This window comes from Lagenorhynchus albirostris, chromosome 3, assembly GCF_949774975.1.
Source record: "Lagenorhynchus albirostris chromosome 3, mLagAlb1.1, whole genome shotgun sequence".
NCBI lineage: Eukaryota > Metazoa > Chordata > Mammalia > Artiodactyla > Delphinidae > Lagenorhynchus > Lagenorhynchus albirostris.
This window is the reverse complement of record NC_083097.1, coordinates 47588358-47608184: the sequence shown is the minus strand read 5'-3', so window position 1 is coordinate 47608184 and position 19827 is coordinate 47588358. Positions and strand designations below refer to the sequence as shown.

The following is a 19827-nucleotide window of genomic DNA, read 5'->3' as shown; positions in this document are numbered from 1 at the left end:
CCAAGGGAAGAGGTAACCATTTCCTGCTTTCTGCAGGCTGAGAGGTAACATCCTTGATCAACAGTACTATTCTGTTATATCAGTTGGGGCAGGCTAACTGTGGTATCAGATGAACTACAAAATTTCTGAGACAATGCAATATACGTTTGTTTATAGCTCATATAAAATCCCTCTCCTCCAAATGTAATTTGAGAACTTAGGATCCCACCATCTTGTGGCTCCACCACATTCAACATAAGGCTTCCTTATGCTGCAGCAGAAAGGATCTTACTTGGTAAGTATGAACGAGCCAGACCAGGAAATGCCAAGCTCTTCTGCTCGAATTCCATTGGCCAGAACTCTATCATATAGCCACACCCAAACTGCAAAGAAGGCTGGGGAATAGAGCCCCTCTGTGCACCCAGGAGAAAGAAGAAGCTGACCTAGTGAAGAGCTAGCCATCTTCTGCTCCAGCTGTGAACGGGTATGCTCTTCATCACCACACATTCCAAGACCTCTTTCTTCAATGCACCAAGAGCTAATTCCTTTGCAGATTTTTAAATTACAAGGAGCTGGCTATTTGTGTGCCCACCACTGTTTTCACTTACCTGCCTGCAGCTCTTTAAGCTTTCTGAAAAAGTCTAATTTTCCCTCAGCCTAGCCTAGAAGAAAAAAGCTGAAATGAATGAAGTTGTAACAAACCAAAGGACTAAAAAACTGCTTTGAGGAATATAGTCCACAACTGCTCCACACGCATTTCCTAGACTACTTTATCTGCGCAATTGCTTTATCATTTAGAAATAGATAGGGAACTCATTTTACATGCAACAGAATGGATATGTAAAACCAAGAACAAGAGAGATGGAAGATACGCCTTTTAAATTACATTTGTGTGCACAGTCAGCTCTTAAATGATCTGTGCGAAAGAAAAAGAAATATGGATAATATAAAGCAATATACATCTTTTCTTCACTTAGAAATTAGCCACTAACACATATATGCCCATCTCCACTCAGTCTGATTTTCAGATCTGGCCTGTACTGTCATTTATGACAAATGATCAGTAAACGTTGATTAACTGACTACAGGTTACACTCATAGGAAGATATCCTGAAACTGTAAAATAAAAACATTCCAGTAAGAGTTTAAAATGCGCATTTCAATTAAAGACAATTTGATTGTTTTGATGTTCTTGTAGGCAGCTAAGGTTCACACATGTTGATAGAACATAATCCCTGGTGCCTCTTTCTGCTTACTTATTACAATTTTATTATAGTAGCAGTCTCCTGGAAAATACCCAAAAAGCAACAAAATTTTTTTTAAACTGTTAGTGTATCACATAGGATTTAAAATGTAATGATGAATCTAGTATTTTTACAAAATCTTATGTGATACCCTATTAATAGAAGTGTCCTTAGTTTCTTCTCTTATCTCAAATTGATAAGCCTTTCACAAAAATTAAATGATTACCCAGTCATCCTGAATGTATAATAAATTATACAAGTTCTCACTTCAGTAGCAGGTATATCTAGGGGAAAAAATATATGCAATGTTTAAAGAGAGAGAGAGAGAGAGAGAGAGAAAATTGATCAAGATTCTTACCATTGGTTATTTCATAGCTGTCCAAGGTAGGGTTGGACCACTATTTGAGGGACCTAAAAAAATCTGTGTTTTTTAACATTTGTTTCCAGTGATTATGCAAATCAGGTAAGTTTGTGAAACATCAACCAAGTACAAATGTAACTCCTCCAAGAAGACAGAGCTTCCATCTGCTGAATTGTTTTGTAAACCTACAAGGTACGGGACTTCCCGGGTAGTCCAGTGGTTAAGATTGCGCTCCTAGTGCAGGAGGCCCAGGTGCCATCCCTGGTCAGGGAACTAGATCCCGCATGCCACAGCTAAAGATATCGTGTGCTGCAACTGAAGATTCTGCATACAGCAATGAAGATCTGGCAGGCGGCAACAAAGATCCCACGTACCGCAACTAACACCCGGCACAGCCTAAATAAATAAATAAACAAACCTACAAGGTACACTGAACAGTTACCAATACATAAAATTTAGAGTAACATAGTACAAATATAGTATATGTTAAAAATTCCAAAAGAATCATGACTGCTAAATAGTTTTACTATGTAAAATTTTTTGTTCTCTTAATTGTTGTTTTGTTTCAAGCACATCATTAAAATATACCTTATCTTGATGGTATATTATTTAGTCATTCAATAAGATATAAATTATGATAGTTCTCCTATTTGAGAAACATTTTATTATGAAATGAAATATATAAGAATTTTAATTAAATATTATTTAGACTTGGCCTTCACAGGAATTTGTGATATCAAGATATTGATTGAGGGACTTCTCTGGTGCTCCAGTAGGTAAGACTCTGTGCTCCCAATGCAGGAGGCCCCGGTTTGATCCCTGGTCGGGGAACTAGATCCCGCATGCATGTTATAGCTAAGAGTTCACATGCCTTAACTAAAGATCCCATGTGCCACAACTAAGACCCAGTGCAGCCAAAATAAATAAATAAATATTTTTTAAAAAAAGATATTTGTCGAATACACAAAATAAAACACTGCACTTTAGTTTCAGATAATACAGTTGATTCAGAAATCAGTTCCAGGGCTTACCTGGTGGTGCAGTTGTTAAGAATCCGCCGGCCAATGCAGGGGACATGGGTTCAAGCCGTGGTCTGAGAAGATCCCACATGCCATGGAGCAACTAAGCCCGTGTGCCACAACTACTGAGCCCGAGTGCTGCAACTATTGAAGCCCACACGCCTAGAGCCCGTGCTCAGCAACTAGAGAAGCCAACACAATGAGAAGCCTGTGCACCACAATGAAGAGTAGCTCCTGCTTGCTGCAACTAGAGAAAGCCCTCGTGCAGCAATGAAGACCCAATGCAGCCAAAAATAAATAAAATTTATTTAAAAAACAAAAGAAATCAATTCCATAACATTTAAAATCAAATTAATCATAGCTAATGTCATAATCACAGTAAGTGACAATCCTTCACGGTGGAAAACCATTTGTATTAATATTTTCAAATGATTGGGGTTTATAGAAAGATAATTATAATACTGATTTTTATGATAGTTTAAGGGATATTTGCATTCCATATCTCACTTATATCCTGTCCTGGGGATATAAATTTTATAGACGTCTTAGATATCTGCACAGAAGGATACCAAAAAGAAAATGATTTGTCTGAAACTCATAGTTTGCATTTTCAGTGCCAAAAAGAAATTATGCCATTAAGCTTGGCAAGATATAGACACATTGGGGTAAGGGTTGGTAGTCACCTAGTCAATGTACCTATCACATTGCAATCATTGTTCTTCCTCTGATGATAGCAAAGTTATCTTTAATTTATTTTTTTATAAATCTTTGTTATTTTTATTTATTTAATTTATTTATTTGGTTGCGCCGGGTCTTAGTTGTTGCAGGCAGGCTCCTTAGTTGTGGTTTGCAGCTTCCTTAGTTGCAGCTCTCCAGCTCCTTAGTTGTGGCATGTGAACTCTTCGTTGCGGCATGCATGTGAGATCTAGTTCCCTTACCAGGGATTGAACCTGGGGCGCCTGCATTGGGAGTGCGGAGTCTTAATCACTGCGCCACCAGGGAAGTCACAAAGATATCTTTTACTGTTTTATTTTTTTAATTAATTAATTAATTTATTTATTTATTTTTGGCTGTGTTGGGTCTTCATTGCTGCACCTGGGCTTTCTTCAGTTGCATCGAATGGGGGTTACTCTTTGTTGCGGTGTGCGGGCTTCTCATTGTGGTGGCTTCTCTGTTGTGGAGCACGGGCTGTAGGCACGCGAGCTTCAGTAGTTGCAGCACACAGGCTCAGTAGTTGTGGTGCACCGGCTTAGTTGCTCCATGGCATGTGGGATCTTCCCAGACCAGGGCTCGAACCAGTGTCCCCTGCATTGGCAGGCAGATTCTTAACCACTGCGCCACCAGGGAAGCCCCAAAGATATCTTAAATGTATATAAAATGCACATGAGAAAACATTTTTAAAGCATTTAAATAGCAGCTTCACACAAAGTACTTCCAATGACTTTCCTAAAATTCCTTTTTACCTTCTGCACACTTATTTAGCATCTACTGTTGGAAGGCTACTATTCTAGGCGCAAAGGATACAAGAGAGATTAGATAAAATCTCTGCCATTTCATTGGGGAGGCAATAATAAATATCAGAAGAGATAGGTTATATGTAAGAAGTTTCCCAAACTGCAGCTCTCTGGGCAACCATAGCCAAATCATATACGGTGTGTGTTAAAATACAGACTATGTATCCCACTATCTAGACCTACTAAATCAGCATCTCTGGAGACACATTTCCAGGAATCTTCATTTTAACAACATCCTGATAATCCTCGCTCTCAGGGAAGTTTGTGAATCACTGGTAAAAGTTAAATCCGTAACAGAGTGACATACAGTAAGAAGTTGCAGGTTAAGGATTCAGTAATTATAATTATTCACAGGAGATATTATTGTCTCAGTTAAAAAATCATAGAAATTCTACAAATTACAGAGTTTAATAAAGACGAAGTATACACAACAATTACAGAAAAATTAATAACATTCCTATATTTACAATTAGAAAATGTAACTTAAAAACACATATACTATTTATAATAGCCACAATAATTATAGGGTTCCTAGGAATAAATCTAACAAAATATGTGAAAAACCAAAACAGAGAAAAATCAAAACTTTATTAAAAAACAAAGAAGATTTACATAAATAGAGAAATAATATCATGTTCATAAATGGGTCACTTCAATATTCTAAAGATGGCAATTCTCTCTAAATAAATGTTTAAACTTTAAGGCAATGCAAATCAAAATCCTAACATAGCTTTTCGTTCAAAAAAAAAAAAAAGAAAGCTGTTCTTAAAATTTACGCAGAAGAGTAAAAGACAAAATCCAAGGCAAGACAAATAGACAGTGGAATAGAACAGAGAGCTTACACAGAAAGACATGTGTGTGAGATCTCAACAAATGTGGAGGGGGGGAAGATACCTACCACTTATATCACAGCAAAGGGCTAATCTTCCTACATATATATTAAAAGACTCCTAGAAATTGATAAGGGGAAAAAAAAAAGGCCACAACCTGATAGAAAACTAGAGAATAGAAACAGTCTACAGAAATGGAAATGACTTTTAAACATATGAAACAGATGCTCAATCTCACTCACCTTAAGGGAAACACAAATGGAAACTACAGCAATCTCCTGTATTTCATTTATCAAATTGACAAACATCCGAACATTTGATAACAAATGTTACCTTAACTGTGGTAAGGCTATGAGGGGGAAAGATACGTTTATAGATTGCTGTCAGGAGTGTACATTAGTGCAAGACTATATAGAGGTAATAGCTAGCACAATTACCTATGTACTTACTCTCTGAACCAGCAGGTCCACTTCTAGGAACTTACATAGTGTATGCAAGGGTATTCACTGTAGCACTGTATGTGATGATGAGTCTGAAGGCTAGAGCATGGTTTTAAATTCTAGCTCTACCACTTACTAACATTATGTTCTTCGGTAAGTTACTAAATCTCCCTGTGCCTTGGTTCCTTCATCTGTAAAATGGAGGTAATGATAGTATGTATTCTTTGGGTTGGCGTGAGGATTAAATGATTTAATCTATATAAACAGTACTTACAACAGTACCTGGCACATACTATACATGTGTTAGCTGTCGATAGTAACATCACAAGACTACAAACAACCTACATATTTATCAATAGGAAACTTGTTAAATAAATCATGGTAGAGTCATACAACACAGAGAGGAATAAGGTTTTTATGGAAGTATCTCAATATATATTGTTTAGTGAAAAAAATAGGTGCAGCAATGTGTATAGTATTTACTATTTGTGTAAAAAAAAGACAGAAACAGGAAGAATATGCTGTGTTTAAAAAATTATTTTTAATCTCTCAAAGCATATCAGAAAAGCGTAATGAGAGATGAGATAGAGGGAGATTTTTCACTGTATGACTTTTTGATATGCAAGGCATGTGAATGTATTACCTGTTCAAACATACCAGTTTAAAAACAATTCCAGATGGATTAAAGATCTAAATTTAATAAGAAAAAAATAGATTTTGGAAAACAAAAATGAGTATATTTATAACCTCAGAAAAAGAAACCATTTTTTATTTGAGAGGCAAAAAGCACAAAGCATAAGACAAATACTGATAAATTTAACTATATTTAATTTTTTAAGACTTAAGAATAACAAGACTCCTCGTAAAATTAAAATATAAGTCCTATATTGAGAAAAGATATTATAAAACATACAATGGACAAGTCAACAAAAAAATATAAAATAAGTACATATGACTAAACCAGTGCTTATTTTTCTAAGCAAATGACATGAAAAAGGAATTCAAGGAAACTATCTCAATGACTAAAAAAAATATAGAAAAAGATGTTCAGTATCACTAGGAATCCTGAAAATGTATACTAAAACAACAGTGAGGGGACTTCCCTGGCGGTCCACTGGTTAAGGCTTCACCTTCTAATGTAGGGGGTGCAGGTTCGATCCCTGGTTGGGGAGCTAAGATCCCACATGCCTCGTGCCCAAAAAACCACAACATAAAACAGAAGCAATATTGTAACAGATTCAATAAAGACTTTAAAAGTGGTCCACATCAAAAAAAAAAAGAAGAAAGGGGAAACAATAGGACCCCAAGCCCTTCCTCCACATCCTTGCTGCTTAATTGGAACTTCAGTGTGGCTTTCGCAGTTCTGATTCTGAGTGAGTGCTGTCTTTGATTCCCGCCTCAACAGGATGAGCATTTCTGAAAAGGTATATACGGCGGGAGAGGAGAGGGGTTGGGGGAGAGTGAGAAAGAAGAAGGAGGAGGAGGAAGAGGAGGAGGGGGAGGGGAGGCGAGGCGAGGGGGAGGGGAGGCAAGGGAGGCCGGGTGACCAGGGTGAAGATAGGGAGGAGAAGGAAAAAACCAACAAGGTTTACAAATATGCACAGGTTAGGAAACAGTAAGTAAAATTTGAGGTGAAAATGGTCTAATGTTTTTAATATGACTTTATATTAATTCTTTTTTTTTTTTTTTTTTTTTTTTTTTTTTGCGGTACGCGGGCCTCTCACTGTTGTGGCCTCTCCCGTTGCGGAGCACGGGCTCCAGACGCGCAGGCTCAGTGGCCATGGCTCACGGGCCCAGCCGCTCTGCGGCATGTGGGATCTTCCCAGACCGGGGCACGAACCCGCGTCCCCTGCATCGGCAGGAGGACTCTCAACCACTGCACCACCAGGGAAGCCCATTAATGTTACTTTAATAAACACTTGATTTGTCTTTAGTTGATGATGGTTTGGTTGGTATTATGTGTGTGTGACTATAACTACAAGGAAGCACGTGAGTGGCTGTGTTTGAGGTTCAGTCCTACCTCCCAAACCAAGGAATAACCACAGTCCCTTATTTGTGCCTTGATCTTGAAGCATGCTAAATGGTTTGTTAATAACCTTTAAAGATGTGGTTTATTCTGGTTTTTTGTTGATGTTTGTTGCTGGGACGAAGAGTTTGCATTTCATAATCACGGGTTGAATTTACGGACTTTCAGTGAGTGTGAAGAGCATTAAACTTTAACTGGAGAATAGTTTAAGTGACTCATTTGAGCTCCTGATTTTTAGAGCCTGCTTCACTTTCTTATCCACTCCAAGAAGCTTTTATCTAACTCTTAGAATCTGACTATAAGTATGGTGATTCACATTCAATTTTTTTTACATTGTATGAAGAAGTCAAAAGCAAGAAGAATTGGTCAATACAGAAATTATGTGGCATCCTTTTGTATTTTATAATAATATTAATGGAGAAATTCTAACCAGGGCCTATAATAATTTCATTTCAAAATTAGCAATATAACAAACTAATAAAATGTATCCAAACTGAAATATAGATTAGAGAAATCAATGACAGAGATATGCATTCTCTTAGGTTCTCTTTATAACATACTGGTTTCCACTTTTATAATAGTTTAGTGATGAAGCATCTCTCCCTTGCCTTGGATCACATTTCTGTTTTTGACATTTATGAACTTAAATTTTGTTATGCTCTTTCCACGTAATTCTTCTATTTCTACTTACAACAGCACTAAAAATTCTGTTTACCGGTTGACTATATCTCCCCACATTGATGATTTTTCTGCATCAATACAACAGCTTGATTAAACAGATTATTTTAAAAGGAACATTCACTTCTTTAGACTCTAATGGGATGCTTCAGTATATGCTAATCACATTTGTTAAACTTTCTTTGATACCGTTCATTATTATAAATTTGTACCTACTTTGTTTTTATTTCTATCAGCCACAAGTTTCTTTGTAAAGTAGTCATGAAGAAAATATTTTCCAGCTATTAGAAATCAGTGTTCAGGTGTTTCACCATATATATATCCAAAATAGCATTAAGAAGTGTGAACATTGTTTGGTTATTTCATTGTGGATCTCTTTTTATTGTCTGTTTGTGTTCTCTGGGTGTTCATATCATCACCCAATTTAGTATCATCTGTGATTTGAATTAATGTGCAGTGTACCTCTATGTCCAGACCAAAAATAAAAGAGTTAACATTCTTCCGAGATACTTTAAACTGAATGCAATTTAATATCCAAAAAACAAACAAACAAACAAAAATGTGAGGGGACTTCCCTGGCAGTCCAGCAGTTAAGACTTCACCTTCCAACGCAGGGGGTTTGGGTTCAATCCCTGGTCAGGGAGCTAAGATCCCACATATCTCGTGGCCAAAAAAGAAAACATAAAACAGAAGCAATATTGTAACAAATTCAATAAAGACTTTAAAAATGTTCCACATCAAAAAAAAAAAAAAAAGGAACAACAACAAAAAAGAAAAAACAGTGAGAAATCATTTCACACCCATCTGACTGGGAAAAATATAAGGTCTGAAAACATCAAATGTTGGCAAGGATTTAGGGAAACGGGAACTATTAATACAATGTGGTGCTAGTGTAAATTGGCACCACTTAGCAAAGTCTATCAGTCAAGGAGAGTCTGTCAGTCAGGGTCCTGAGCTGCAAGAAATAGAAACAAAGTAAGTTAAACATAAAAGGTGTTTATTGAAAAATATTGAGAGCTTACAGAATCTCCACAAATGCTGGATAATGGGCTTGGAAAATGTAGGAACAAAGTCAAGCTTTGCCGACAAACTAGAGCTAAATTTATGCCAGTGAATCAGTCTGGGAAGCCACCCATGCCACTAGCAAACACAACTTCTTGTGTCACTAGCTTTAATTTCAGAATCCTGGGAGGAGGGTTGTCAGGGAGTTGCGGCAACTGTGAGCTCTAGCTGCCCAAGCGGGTGGCAAAGTGAGTATCATGCGTTTTCAGCTTCTTTAACGGGAGGTGAGCTCTGCCTCTATGAAGTCATAATAGGAACTTCCTCAAATATAGACAGAGGATTCAGATACAGGGCAGCCAAAAAACAGCAAATGTCCATAGAAGAGAACAATCTATTCCATGACCAGCAGTTCCATTTGTAAGTATAAACCCTAGAACTTTTTCTCCATGTGTACAAGAAAATAGTTGCTTGTATATTCCTTGACACATTGTCTCCAGAGGGAAAAATTAGAACTAACCCAATTTTGTTCATTAGAAGGCAAATGAATAAATGGTTTAGTTATACAATAGAATACTCTATAGTATTTAAATGGGTGAGCTACATGAATCAACATGACTAAAAAACAAAGTTGTAGAAGAATACATACAGTATGATACTATTTCCATAAAATTTAACCATATACAAAATTACAGTATATATTGAGATAGATATACTAATGAAAGTATAAACACATGCATGGAAATGATACATAGCTACTTCAGGATACCTTTGGGAGAAAGAAAAGGATTAGGATAGGGTGGAGCTTTAACTGTAACATTTTATTGCTTTAAAAAAAAACATCAGGGCTTCTCTGGTGGCGCAGTGATTGAGAGTCCGCCTGCCGATGCAGGGGACACGGGTTCGTGCCCCGGTCCGGGAAGATCCCACATGCTGCGGAGCGGCTAGGCCGGTGAGCCATGGCCGCTGAGCCTGCGCGTCCGGAGCCTGTGCTCTGCTCACAACAGTGAGAGGCCCGCGTACCGCAAAAAAAAATAATAATAAAAATAAGCTAAATTTGGAAAATATTAACATTTGCATAGTGAACAATATTATTATTTCACCCAGATCCCTTTGGATCCCTACTGACCTCAATAAATCACTTGCACACAACTTTCTGCCTCAGGTCTGCTTCTGGGAAATCTGACCTAAAACAATCTATCAACACAAGCTCCTACTTCCCCCCAATCTTTTCCCATAACTCTACCTTCCCTCTGTTGCCTATTGGTGAATGTGCATGTTCAGATCTGAAAACCCAAATGGGGTGGGTTTTCATTCCTTCTGTTTCTCCAAACCTGTTCTGTCATGGTCAACCAAAGACTTCCATATTGCTAAATCAAGGGCCAATTTTGGTTCCCAGCTTATTGGGCGATCACTTCCCTCACCTTGAAACACTTTCTTCACTTGCTATGATAAAAGTTTGGATTCTTGTTCAGCAAATACTCATTCTCCTCACCCTTCCACTGTAGGTTGAATATGCTTCCCACTCCCCTCTGATGTTGGATTTGGCTATGTGACCCACTCTAGCCAATGAAATATTGGCCAACCCGATGTGAGCAGAGGCCTTAAACATGCTTCAATAATGTGAGCAGAGGCCCACAAATCATGTGGATTTTGGACTGCCTCTTGTACCCCAGTTGATCTTCTCCAGGTGGCTGCTGACTCTTCAATCTGGGTTCCAGAAATAACACACATGGGACAGACTTAAGCTAAATCTGCAACCTAAAGCAGAGCCACCCAGCTGAGCACAGCCTAGATCTACTGAACTGCAACCAATCTGCTGACTCGTGGGCATGAGAACAGGTATACTGCTATAAGCCACTGACCATGGAGTGATTTGTTATACAGAACTATTGTGGCAATAGCTGACTAACACACTTGCCTTCCAGGAAACCACATTCTCCTGATTTTACTCAAATCTCAGGACTATTCCTCCTCATTCCCTGATGGCTTAATAGCGGGGTGCCCCAGGACGAAGTTCTGAAACCTCTTCTCTAGTCTCACTCACGGTGCTCTTAGCCATTTTCAGACCAGAGAATAAATAAATATCATGTGGAAGCTCCCAAATTTATATCACCAGGCCAGACCTCTCTCTTGAACTCCAGACTGGTATAACCAACTTCCTACTTGACATTCCCACTTGGATATCTAATAGGCATCTTAAATTAAATCAGTCCCACAAACAACTCCTGATGAACCCCCACCCAACTGTCTTCTCTCAGTCTTCCTTTTCTTAGTAAATGGCAGCTCTCTCCTTCCAGTTGATAGAGGAAAACACGCTGGAGTCATCCTTGACCTTTTATGTCCCGCCTTTCACACCCCACATCAGATCCTTGCGAAATCTTGTTGATATTACCTTCCACTCCACTCCAACAGCTCTGGCCTCCTTGCCATTCTGTGAACGTGATCATCTGGGGCACGCTCATGCCCTGGGCTGTTAGCCTTACAGTTCCCGATGACTGGAATGCTGTTACCCAGATAGACACACAGGCTTGCCACCTCATCTCTGTACAATTTTGGCTCAAATGCCTCCTTCACCTGAGGACTTCCCTACTACTTTAACAGTGCAACTCCTCACCTCCCCACCTCCAGAAGTCCCTATCCCCATTCCTTCTTTACTTTTCTTCACAGCACTTATCACTACATGAACACTCATACTTTACTTGCTTATTCATCTGGGGTCTGTCATCTCCAACTAGAACGAAGGTAAGTGAAAGTACGTTCCACAAGAACAGAGGGTTTTTTTTTTTTTTTGGTCTGTTTTGTTAGCTGTTGAATCTTCAGAGCCTGGAACATAAAAGCACTGAATATATATTTGTTAAATGAATGAATCCATTTGATCTTTTGCATACTTGAAATTCCATAATTGTATATAGATGGGCAGATAGTGACAAATGCAAAGACAAATATTGTTAAGCAATTGTCTCTAGTTCCCAGTAGCCAAGACTACTAAATGACATGGTTTTATTATGAAAGCAAAGTTTATCTAAAAGGAAGGAGAAATCTTTAGTTTCACTGAAGCTGGGATTCTCTTAAATTTGAGCTTTCATATTTTTTGCTTTTTCTTTTTTTTCCTGAATGGCTACTATGGGGGCTCTCAACATTTTGTATAAAACATTTAAAATCTCTTGTTGATGCAGTAGGATTAGGTGATGGTAGGCAACTACCTGTATGTGAGGAAAACATGCTTGTGGCCCACTGAGTGTTCTTCCTACCCTCCCTCCCCGGTAGTCTGGACACTTTTGTTGTGATTTCATGCTTAAAACTCACAGCACAAACTCACAGGCCAGGTTTGTGAGGTGCATGGGCCAGGACTGCAACCCCTGAGGTTATTTTTCCAGTTTCTAGAAGACAACTCAATTCTAGTTCTTGGTTTTTGCCTCCTGAACAAGTAACTTCTTTTGTAAGTAACAAGTAACACTTATTTTGCCCTCCAGCTATTGATGCCAGGATTCCAAACATGAGAGCGGTTAGGAGGCTCATGATCAAACACAAAGCCAGGTAAGGTAAAAAATAATGGAGCGCGCATACACACGCCTAACATTCATCCTCACCCCACCACTCAAGCCAGCCGTGGATGAGGAAAAGTCAGTGCGCCAGAGTGTGTTGGCTGCAGCAGCAGCTGTTACTAACCAAGGCAGAAAAGTTAACTTAGATTATATACAATTTCCTCTTCATTGCTCTAAAAGCCCCCTTCACTCCCCAATATTTGCGGCAATTCTCCAGTTTTTAATAAGCAGGGGATGGAGCTGACCCAAATTGGGTCTCTCGCCGCCGTTGGGTCTGGCCTCCATTTCAGATAATGAATTAACCCTCCGAATAGCCTTTTCAGGAGCAAGAAGTCCCCTTTTTTCTCCCTCTCCGCCGCCAGCCTCACCCTGGGCCAGGTTTTCCTCATTTCAGATTTTTCTGCAACTCAATCCTGAGTCATGCATGACGACAGTTTTCACACTATTTATGTTAAGCCTCGAGATGACCTCAGGTGATGACATTTGTGCTCAGAAAGAAATGTAATTAGTCTGGATCTCCCCGAGCGGTCCTCGGTCCCCCGTCCCGGCCGCGCTTCGAGCTGCGGGGCGCCGAGCCAGGCGGAGGTGGGGCGACCGAGGCCGCGCGCCCTTCCCGGTCGATCCCTCCCGGGAGGGAGGCTCCTCCCCGCGGTCCCTCGCGAGTACCTGGCGGCGGCGGCGGCGGCGGCGGCGGCAGGCGGTCAGGGGGCGGCGCTCCGCGGCGTCACGCGGCGGGGTGGGAGAGCGGGCAGGTGACACCCGGCGGCCTCCGCCCCTTTTCCAGCTCGGTCGGCTGCCGGGGCAGCAGGGCCCGCTGTGAGGAGCTCCGCGCTAGCGCCGCCGCCCGCCGCCGCCCTCTGCGCCCGCGCCCGGGCACTTGGGCTCAGCTCCTCGCCGGGTGAGTGTGGGGCTCCCAGCCGGTGGGCCGGGGCCAAACTTTTCCGAGGCGCTGAGGAGAAGAGATGGGGGGAGGGAGAGAGACGCCGGGGGCAGGGGTCGGGAGCAGCCCAGTGGAAAGAACTTGGGCGCGGCGCGCGGGGAGTGGGATACGGGTCCCGGAGACTCGGGAGCCCGGCCAGGCCCTGCCTGGACTCTGGCGGGCCCCTTGGAAGTTGTCGCCGCGCCGTCTTTGGGTGCCCAGGGTCGAAGCCCTTCGCGCCGGAGGGAGGGGCCGCCGCGCTCACCTGCGCCTTCTCTGGGAGCCCACCGCCGCCCCCAGCATCCCAAAGGGACGGTGGTCCCCGCCGCCCCTGGGCTTTTGAGCCTCTCCCGAGCGCTCCCGCGGGACAGGACCCAGCTGTTCCGGGCGGGAGGACAAAGGTGCTTGCGGGTGGGACTGGGAAGGAGAGGGACCTGCTCGACCTTGACCTCCGAGGTCACTTTCCCAGCTCCTGGATTTGGGCTCGCTCGCCCCTCCCCGACCCCCCCCCCCGCCGGGATCCCCGAGCCCCTTTCTTTCTGCTTTTTCCCCTCTGGGGCGCTTTTGTGTCCTCGAGGCCGGAATGAACTTGGGGCGTTGCTCTTGCAGCGGGCGCTGCCTCTTTGGCTCCCCGAGCTGCATCCTGTCCCGACGGCAGCTGCTGGCTGAGGAGAGTGATGAGTACACAGCGGTGGAACAGGTCGTGCCGGAGATGGAAATCGGAAAGCCTGTTGTTTCATCTTACAGGGTATCGTTGGTTAGGAAATGGGCCTTCTCCCCTAATCAGCCAGCGCTGATTCAAACTTACCGGATGCCGAGAGAACGCTCTTGGGAAAGCTGCGACAGGAAGGATATGGTCTCTACCCCTGTCCAATCGCTGTGTGGTTGGGAAAACAAGTCGCACAAAGACTGAAGAATAGTTTTAGCGAGCCAAGCCTTTTTCCTCTTGCTGAGCTGTTCCCTCGAAGAGCATTTTCATTTAACCCTGTACTCGCAGGTTACTCTTTATGTCACTTCTCGCTTGTATTGCTTAACTGCTGTGAAAGAGTCTTCGATACTTTGGGGTTGCCTCCGGCTTCTTAGCCATCACTTGTTTGTTAATTCCCTTATTTTGTAGTTTCTGCTTCTACCACTGGCCAGGAATTGTTCTCCTCAAGGTCACCGACGATTAAAAAAATATTTTCCCCCCAATGGCAGACATTTATCGAATGCTTCTGTGCCCGGCACTGTTCTAAGAACTTGTATCAACTCTTTTAATCCTGGCAACAATCCTATGGGGGTAAATAAATGATAACATTATCATTTTATGGATAAGGAAACTGAGACACGGGAACTTGCCCAGGACGCACAAGTAGCAGGAGGAGATTCCAACTCAGGGGCCCTGGTCCAGTGTTGAGGCTGTTAACCACTGTGCATACTGCCTCACCTAGAGTTCCTTTCTTCATCCTTACTTTCTTGAAGTCCTGTGCTTTTTCATGTTCACTAACTAGGCTCTCAGTCTCAGGTCCTTCTTTTCCTTCTTGTGTGACTTTGTACTCATTTAGGTTTTCTTTTCATAGAATTTTGTTACTTAGGTTATCAGTGCTACTTACCCACTTAAAGATTCTGTGCTTTCCATGTATCTGGGGGCTTCCCTGGTGGCGCAGTGGTTGAGAGTCCGCCTGCCGATGCAGGGGACGCAGGTTCGTGCCCCGGTCCGGGAGGATCCCACATGCCGCAGAGCAGCTGGGCCTGTGAGTCATGGCCGCTGAGCCTGCGCGTCCGGAGCCTGTGCTCCGCAATGGGAGAGGCCACAGCAGTGAGAGGCCTGCGTACCGCAAAAAAAAAAAAAAAAAAAAAAAAGATTCTGTGCTTTCCATGTATCTTATTCAGTTTTAGTGTAGCACATGTCCGTGCATACTGTAATATTCCATTTGGACTTGCCCTGCTTTGCCCCAAAGCATTTCTAGTTAGCGTCATTTATGTCAGCCTCCCTCCCTTTTATTGTAGTCACCCAGGTGCAAAACAGCAGTCAAGTCTCACATCACACTTCTCCCAATCATGAAACCTCTTCTGTCGGCTTTTACCTTGTCTCTTCCTTCTAGCCTTCCTCATTCTCATCCCCGTTCCCTACTCCTCTTCACCAGTCTCCCTCTTCCCCACTCCTGAACATTCATTTATCACTTATGTCATTTTTCTTTTTACTGTTGGTTAGCTTCTTTCATAAATATTCATGGTCCACAGAAAGATTGTTAACAACTTAAGACTTTAACTCTTCAAGCCTTACAACTAGTAGTTACTTGATAAATGTTTGCAGAATATGATGCAAGATGAATTAATGTAGCATATATTGGGTGGGTTGAATAATGGTGGAAACCTTTTTGAAATTTTTAAGCCGGGTTTTACAGGGTGTTAAGGATGCGTTGGTAGACGTGGGGGACCTGGCAGGCTTTGTAGAGGATGGGCAGGGAAGCCTCTGCCAACTCCATTGCTGCAGATAGGAACCCAGCTACCCTGGCTAAACATTCCATTTAGAAAGGTAAGGAAGTAGGGCCATATCAGCAGAGAGCCATGAATCCTAACCTCATCCTAGCCAAACAAAATATGAAGCCACACAGAGTTACAAGAAAAACCCAATTTCATTGAAAAATATAACACATACACAAAAATGCATAAAACATAAATGAAGAGATTACCACAGTAGATATATTTAGCAGTAGAATGACTGTCTTCTTCTGGCAGTAGATATGATAGTGGAATGAGACTGCAGAAAAGCCAAATGGGAATCTTTTCTCGAAACCTCTGTATAAGGTAATGTGGGCCTGGACTAGTCCTGAGAGGCATTGTCGAGGAAGAATTGGCTGTGTTTGGGGAGGGTTGAGGAGAGGAGAAAAGAAAACTGGAAGGATGTACCAAAACGGTGAGATTGGCGAGCCAAGAAGAGAGTTTTGACACCTTGAGTGTGAGTCGACCAGACTAAATATTTTGCCATTTTACCTTTGTCTCTCTCTATTTATTTATTTATTGGCTGCGTTGGGTCTTCATTGCTGCGCGTGGGCTTTCTCTAGTTGCGGCGAGCGGGGGCTACTCTTTGTGGCAGAACACGGGCTTCTTACTGTGGTGGCTTCCTTGTTGCGGAGCACGGGCGCTAGGCACGCGGCTTCAGTAGTTGCAGCACACAGGCTCAGCAGTTGTGGCACATGGGCCCTAGAGCGTGTGGGTTTCAGTAGTTGTGGCGCATGGACTTCAGTAGCTGTGGCATGCGGGCTCAATAGTTGTGGCGCACAGGCTTAATTGCTCTGTGGCATCTTCCTGGACCAGGGATCAAACCCATGTCCCCTGCATTGGCAGGCAGATTCTTAACCACTGCGCCACCAGGAAAGTCCCCTCTCTCATTTTTTAAATGCATGTTTTCCTACATCCTACTACATATAGAATTTTAGTATGTTGTGTTTTCCTTATAATACATAGTAAGCATTTTTCACCTGTATTTTCCAAAACTCCTATTGTCTGCCTTATATTCTAAAAATTATAATGTAATTTCCTTAACTAATCCTCCATTTTTGGATAGGTATATTAGCAACAGTTATAAACAACTTAAGTCACAGTAATGCTTACCTTTGCAGTTATGTCATTTTACAAATTGGGATTTGTTTCTTTATGCTAGACAGTGGAATATACTTAAAGCCTCTGACCTCAGGTACTTACTGGTCGAGCTGAAGAAATAAGACTTTTTGGGCTTCCCTGGTGGCGCAGTGGTTGAGAGTCCGCCTGCCAATGCAGGGGACACGGGTTCATGCCCCGGTCCGGGAGGATCCCACATGCCGCGGAGCGGCTAAGCCCATGAGCCATGGCCGTTGAGCCTGCACGTCCGGAGCCTGTGCTCTGCAACGCGAGAGGCCACAACAGTGAGAGGCCCACATACCGCAAAACAAAAACAAAAACAATAAAAAACAAACAAAAAAAAAACAAAAAAAAGAAGACTTTTTCTAGTTTGTTTAATTGCTTATTCTCCTTGGTGTGCTACATGTGCAAACATCAGCTTTAGAATATAGAAGAATGCTGTTTACCAAACAAATAATTTTGGAGCCTTTGTATATACAGCAGCATGTTAAATTGAGAACTAATCTTGAGCTTCAATAAAACACACCATATAGCATGGAAAGAAGCATGCCATAAACACATTTTTAGAGAGGAATATATCTTATATGTATTTCTGTGACTCATCCAATTTGGACCATTCACATGTTATGAAATAGCTGAACACTAATGCAAATTTAGCACTTTATAAGCTTGGTCTTTTTTAAAAAAATTGAGATTTTTAATTATTCCTAATTGATTTAGATACATTAAAAGCACATGTTATTGCCTTGACAAGTAAAATTATCCTTTTTGTTAGTGATAAATATTTCTAAACAGACCGTTATTCAGAGGAACTAAGTTACCATATAACATATAACTCATAAATGTGCCACGTTAAAGACAAATCTTCATCCACTTGGAGAAGCAGCACAGGCCTTGAACACCAGCAGCCCAGCTCCTTTGTCCCCTCTAACATAAGGTATAGAGCAAAACCTAGCCAAAATCAGGGAGTTTCAGAAGTTGCATACTCAACAAACATTTGAGTGTCAGCTTTGCGTCAGGCAAAGTAGTCGGCAGGGTGCTGAAGCCCGTCCAGATCTATGTGGGTTCAAGGGAGGTAAACACTTAGAGTACAGTGTGGAAAACTGTGATTAACACAGAGTGTTGGGGAAGCCGAGCAGAGAAAGGCAGACAAAGTTGTCCTCCTGAGCCGAAAGAAGGAAGACTGGGAGTTGGGGCAGCAGAGAAATGGGATGAGGGTGGGAAATCAAATTCAGGCTGAGAGCATGCAGGTGCATTCGGAGAATTGGAAACACTGTAAAATCACTGCAGAGGAGGGTGTGAGAAGAGGTTGCCTAGGTATGCACAGCTGGCTTACTGAGAGCCTTGATTCACCTAGTAAAGATTTTGGATTTTATCCTACAGACAATGGGGAGCCAGTGGAGCCCTTTAAGAAGGGAAGGGACCTGTTAAGATTTGTGTTTTTTGTTGTTGTTTTTTTGGCTGCATTGGATCTTTGTTGCTGCGTTGGGTCTTCGTTGCAGCGTGCGGGCTTTCTCTAGTTGCGGCGAGCAGGGGCTACTCTTTGTGGCAGTGCGCGGGCTTCTCATTGCGGTGGCTTCTCTTGTTGCGGAGCTCGGGCTCTAGGCGCACGGGCTTCAGTAGTTGTGGCACACGGGCTCAGTAGTTGTGGCTTGCGGGCTCTAGAGCGCAGGTTCGATAGTTGTGGTGCACGGGCTTAGTTGCTCTGCAGCATGTGGGATCTTCCCAGACCAGGACCCGAACCTGTGTCCCCTGCACTGGCAGGCGATTTCTTAACCACTGTGCCACCAGGGAAGCCCAAGATTTGTATTTTGAAAGCACCTGTCTGCATGTGCAACTTAACCTTTCTGGAACCTCCCTTTCTCCCGTGGAGGCTTTATCTCCTTTCTCTATCTGATCTGGAAAGGACAGCTACCTTCACTATTTACATGAGATATCTTGATTATGCTCAGTGTACATCACAATTTGGGAATAGAAAACGATCTTGTTTATAGAAAGCTCAAGCCTGCATTTAAGTTTTTACCTGCTTGCTGAAAATCATGAGGTGAAACGTTTGGGCATCTTTTAGACATCAGTCATAGTTGCAGTCAGGCACTTTCTGTGCATTTTCTCAGGAATTGTCTAAAGCCAGCAAGGTCTGCACCAGAATCCTCACAGCACACATGGGTGCAGAAAAGTGAAGAAAGGTGCTCAGGTGAAGAAGCAGAAAGGATGCTCAGCTAGGGTACACGGTTACAAGTGCGAAGCTAGGATTTAAACCCAGCTGTGGTTACAATGTTCAGGTTCTTCCCCCTCTGCATACTAACTCAGTGGGTTGATGATTTGGAGGGTATGAGAGACACTAGGGCTCTGATATCCAACGATAGTTTTGTGAGGGCATAAGGACAACCATAAACGTAAACCTGATTTCGACTTTTTAGGGTCAGTGGTAGAAATGTGAGAACTAGAAAAAGAGGGTTTGGCTAGTTGTCCCTCAACTAAATACAGCCCCTCCATTCTTCTGCTCCTTCCTTTCCATCCCCAATTGTGGGATTTTGTCTTAATAGCACATTTGTGATGTATTTGTTTGCTTATCATAATTCAGTGACATAACATGGACAGAACAGAAGGAAAGGCTGCTTGTATTTAAGGGGGACTTATCCTAAGTCTGTATGGGGCTTCCCTGCC

The 19827-nt window shown here is 42.2% G+C and overlaps 1 protein-coding gene across 3 annotated transcripts in view; it reads left to right on the top strand.

The window, feature by feature from the left end:
* The first annotated feature begins 13382 nt into the window (after positions 1-13382).
* The window catches only part of ELOVL7 (ELOVL fatty acid elongase 7), a 72330-nt gene continuing 65885 nt past the window's right edge, over positions 13383-19827 (top strand). For 2 of the 3 annotated variants that reach the window (XM_060142979.1, XM_060142980.1), the window contains exon 1: positions 13383-13536. The gene's annotated coding sequence lies outside the window, so the exon portion shown is untranslated. Of the gene's footprint in view, positions 13537-14166; positions 14306-19827 lie in introns of all 3 variants that reach the window. The other variant, XM_060142981.1, reaches the window with a different exon arrangement.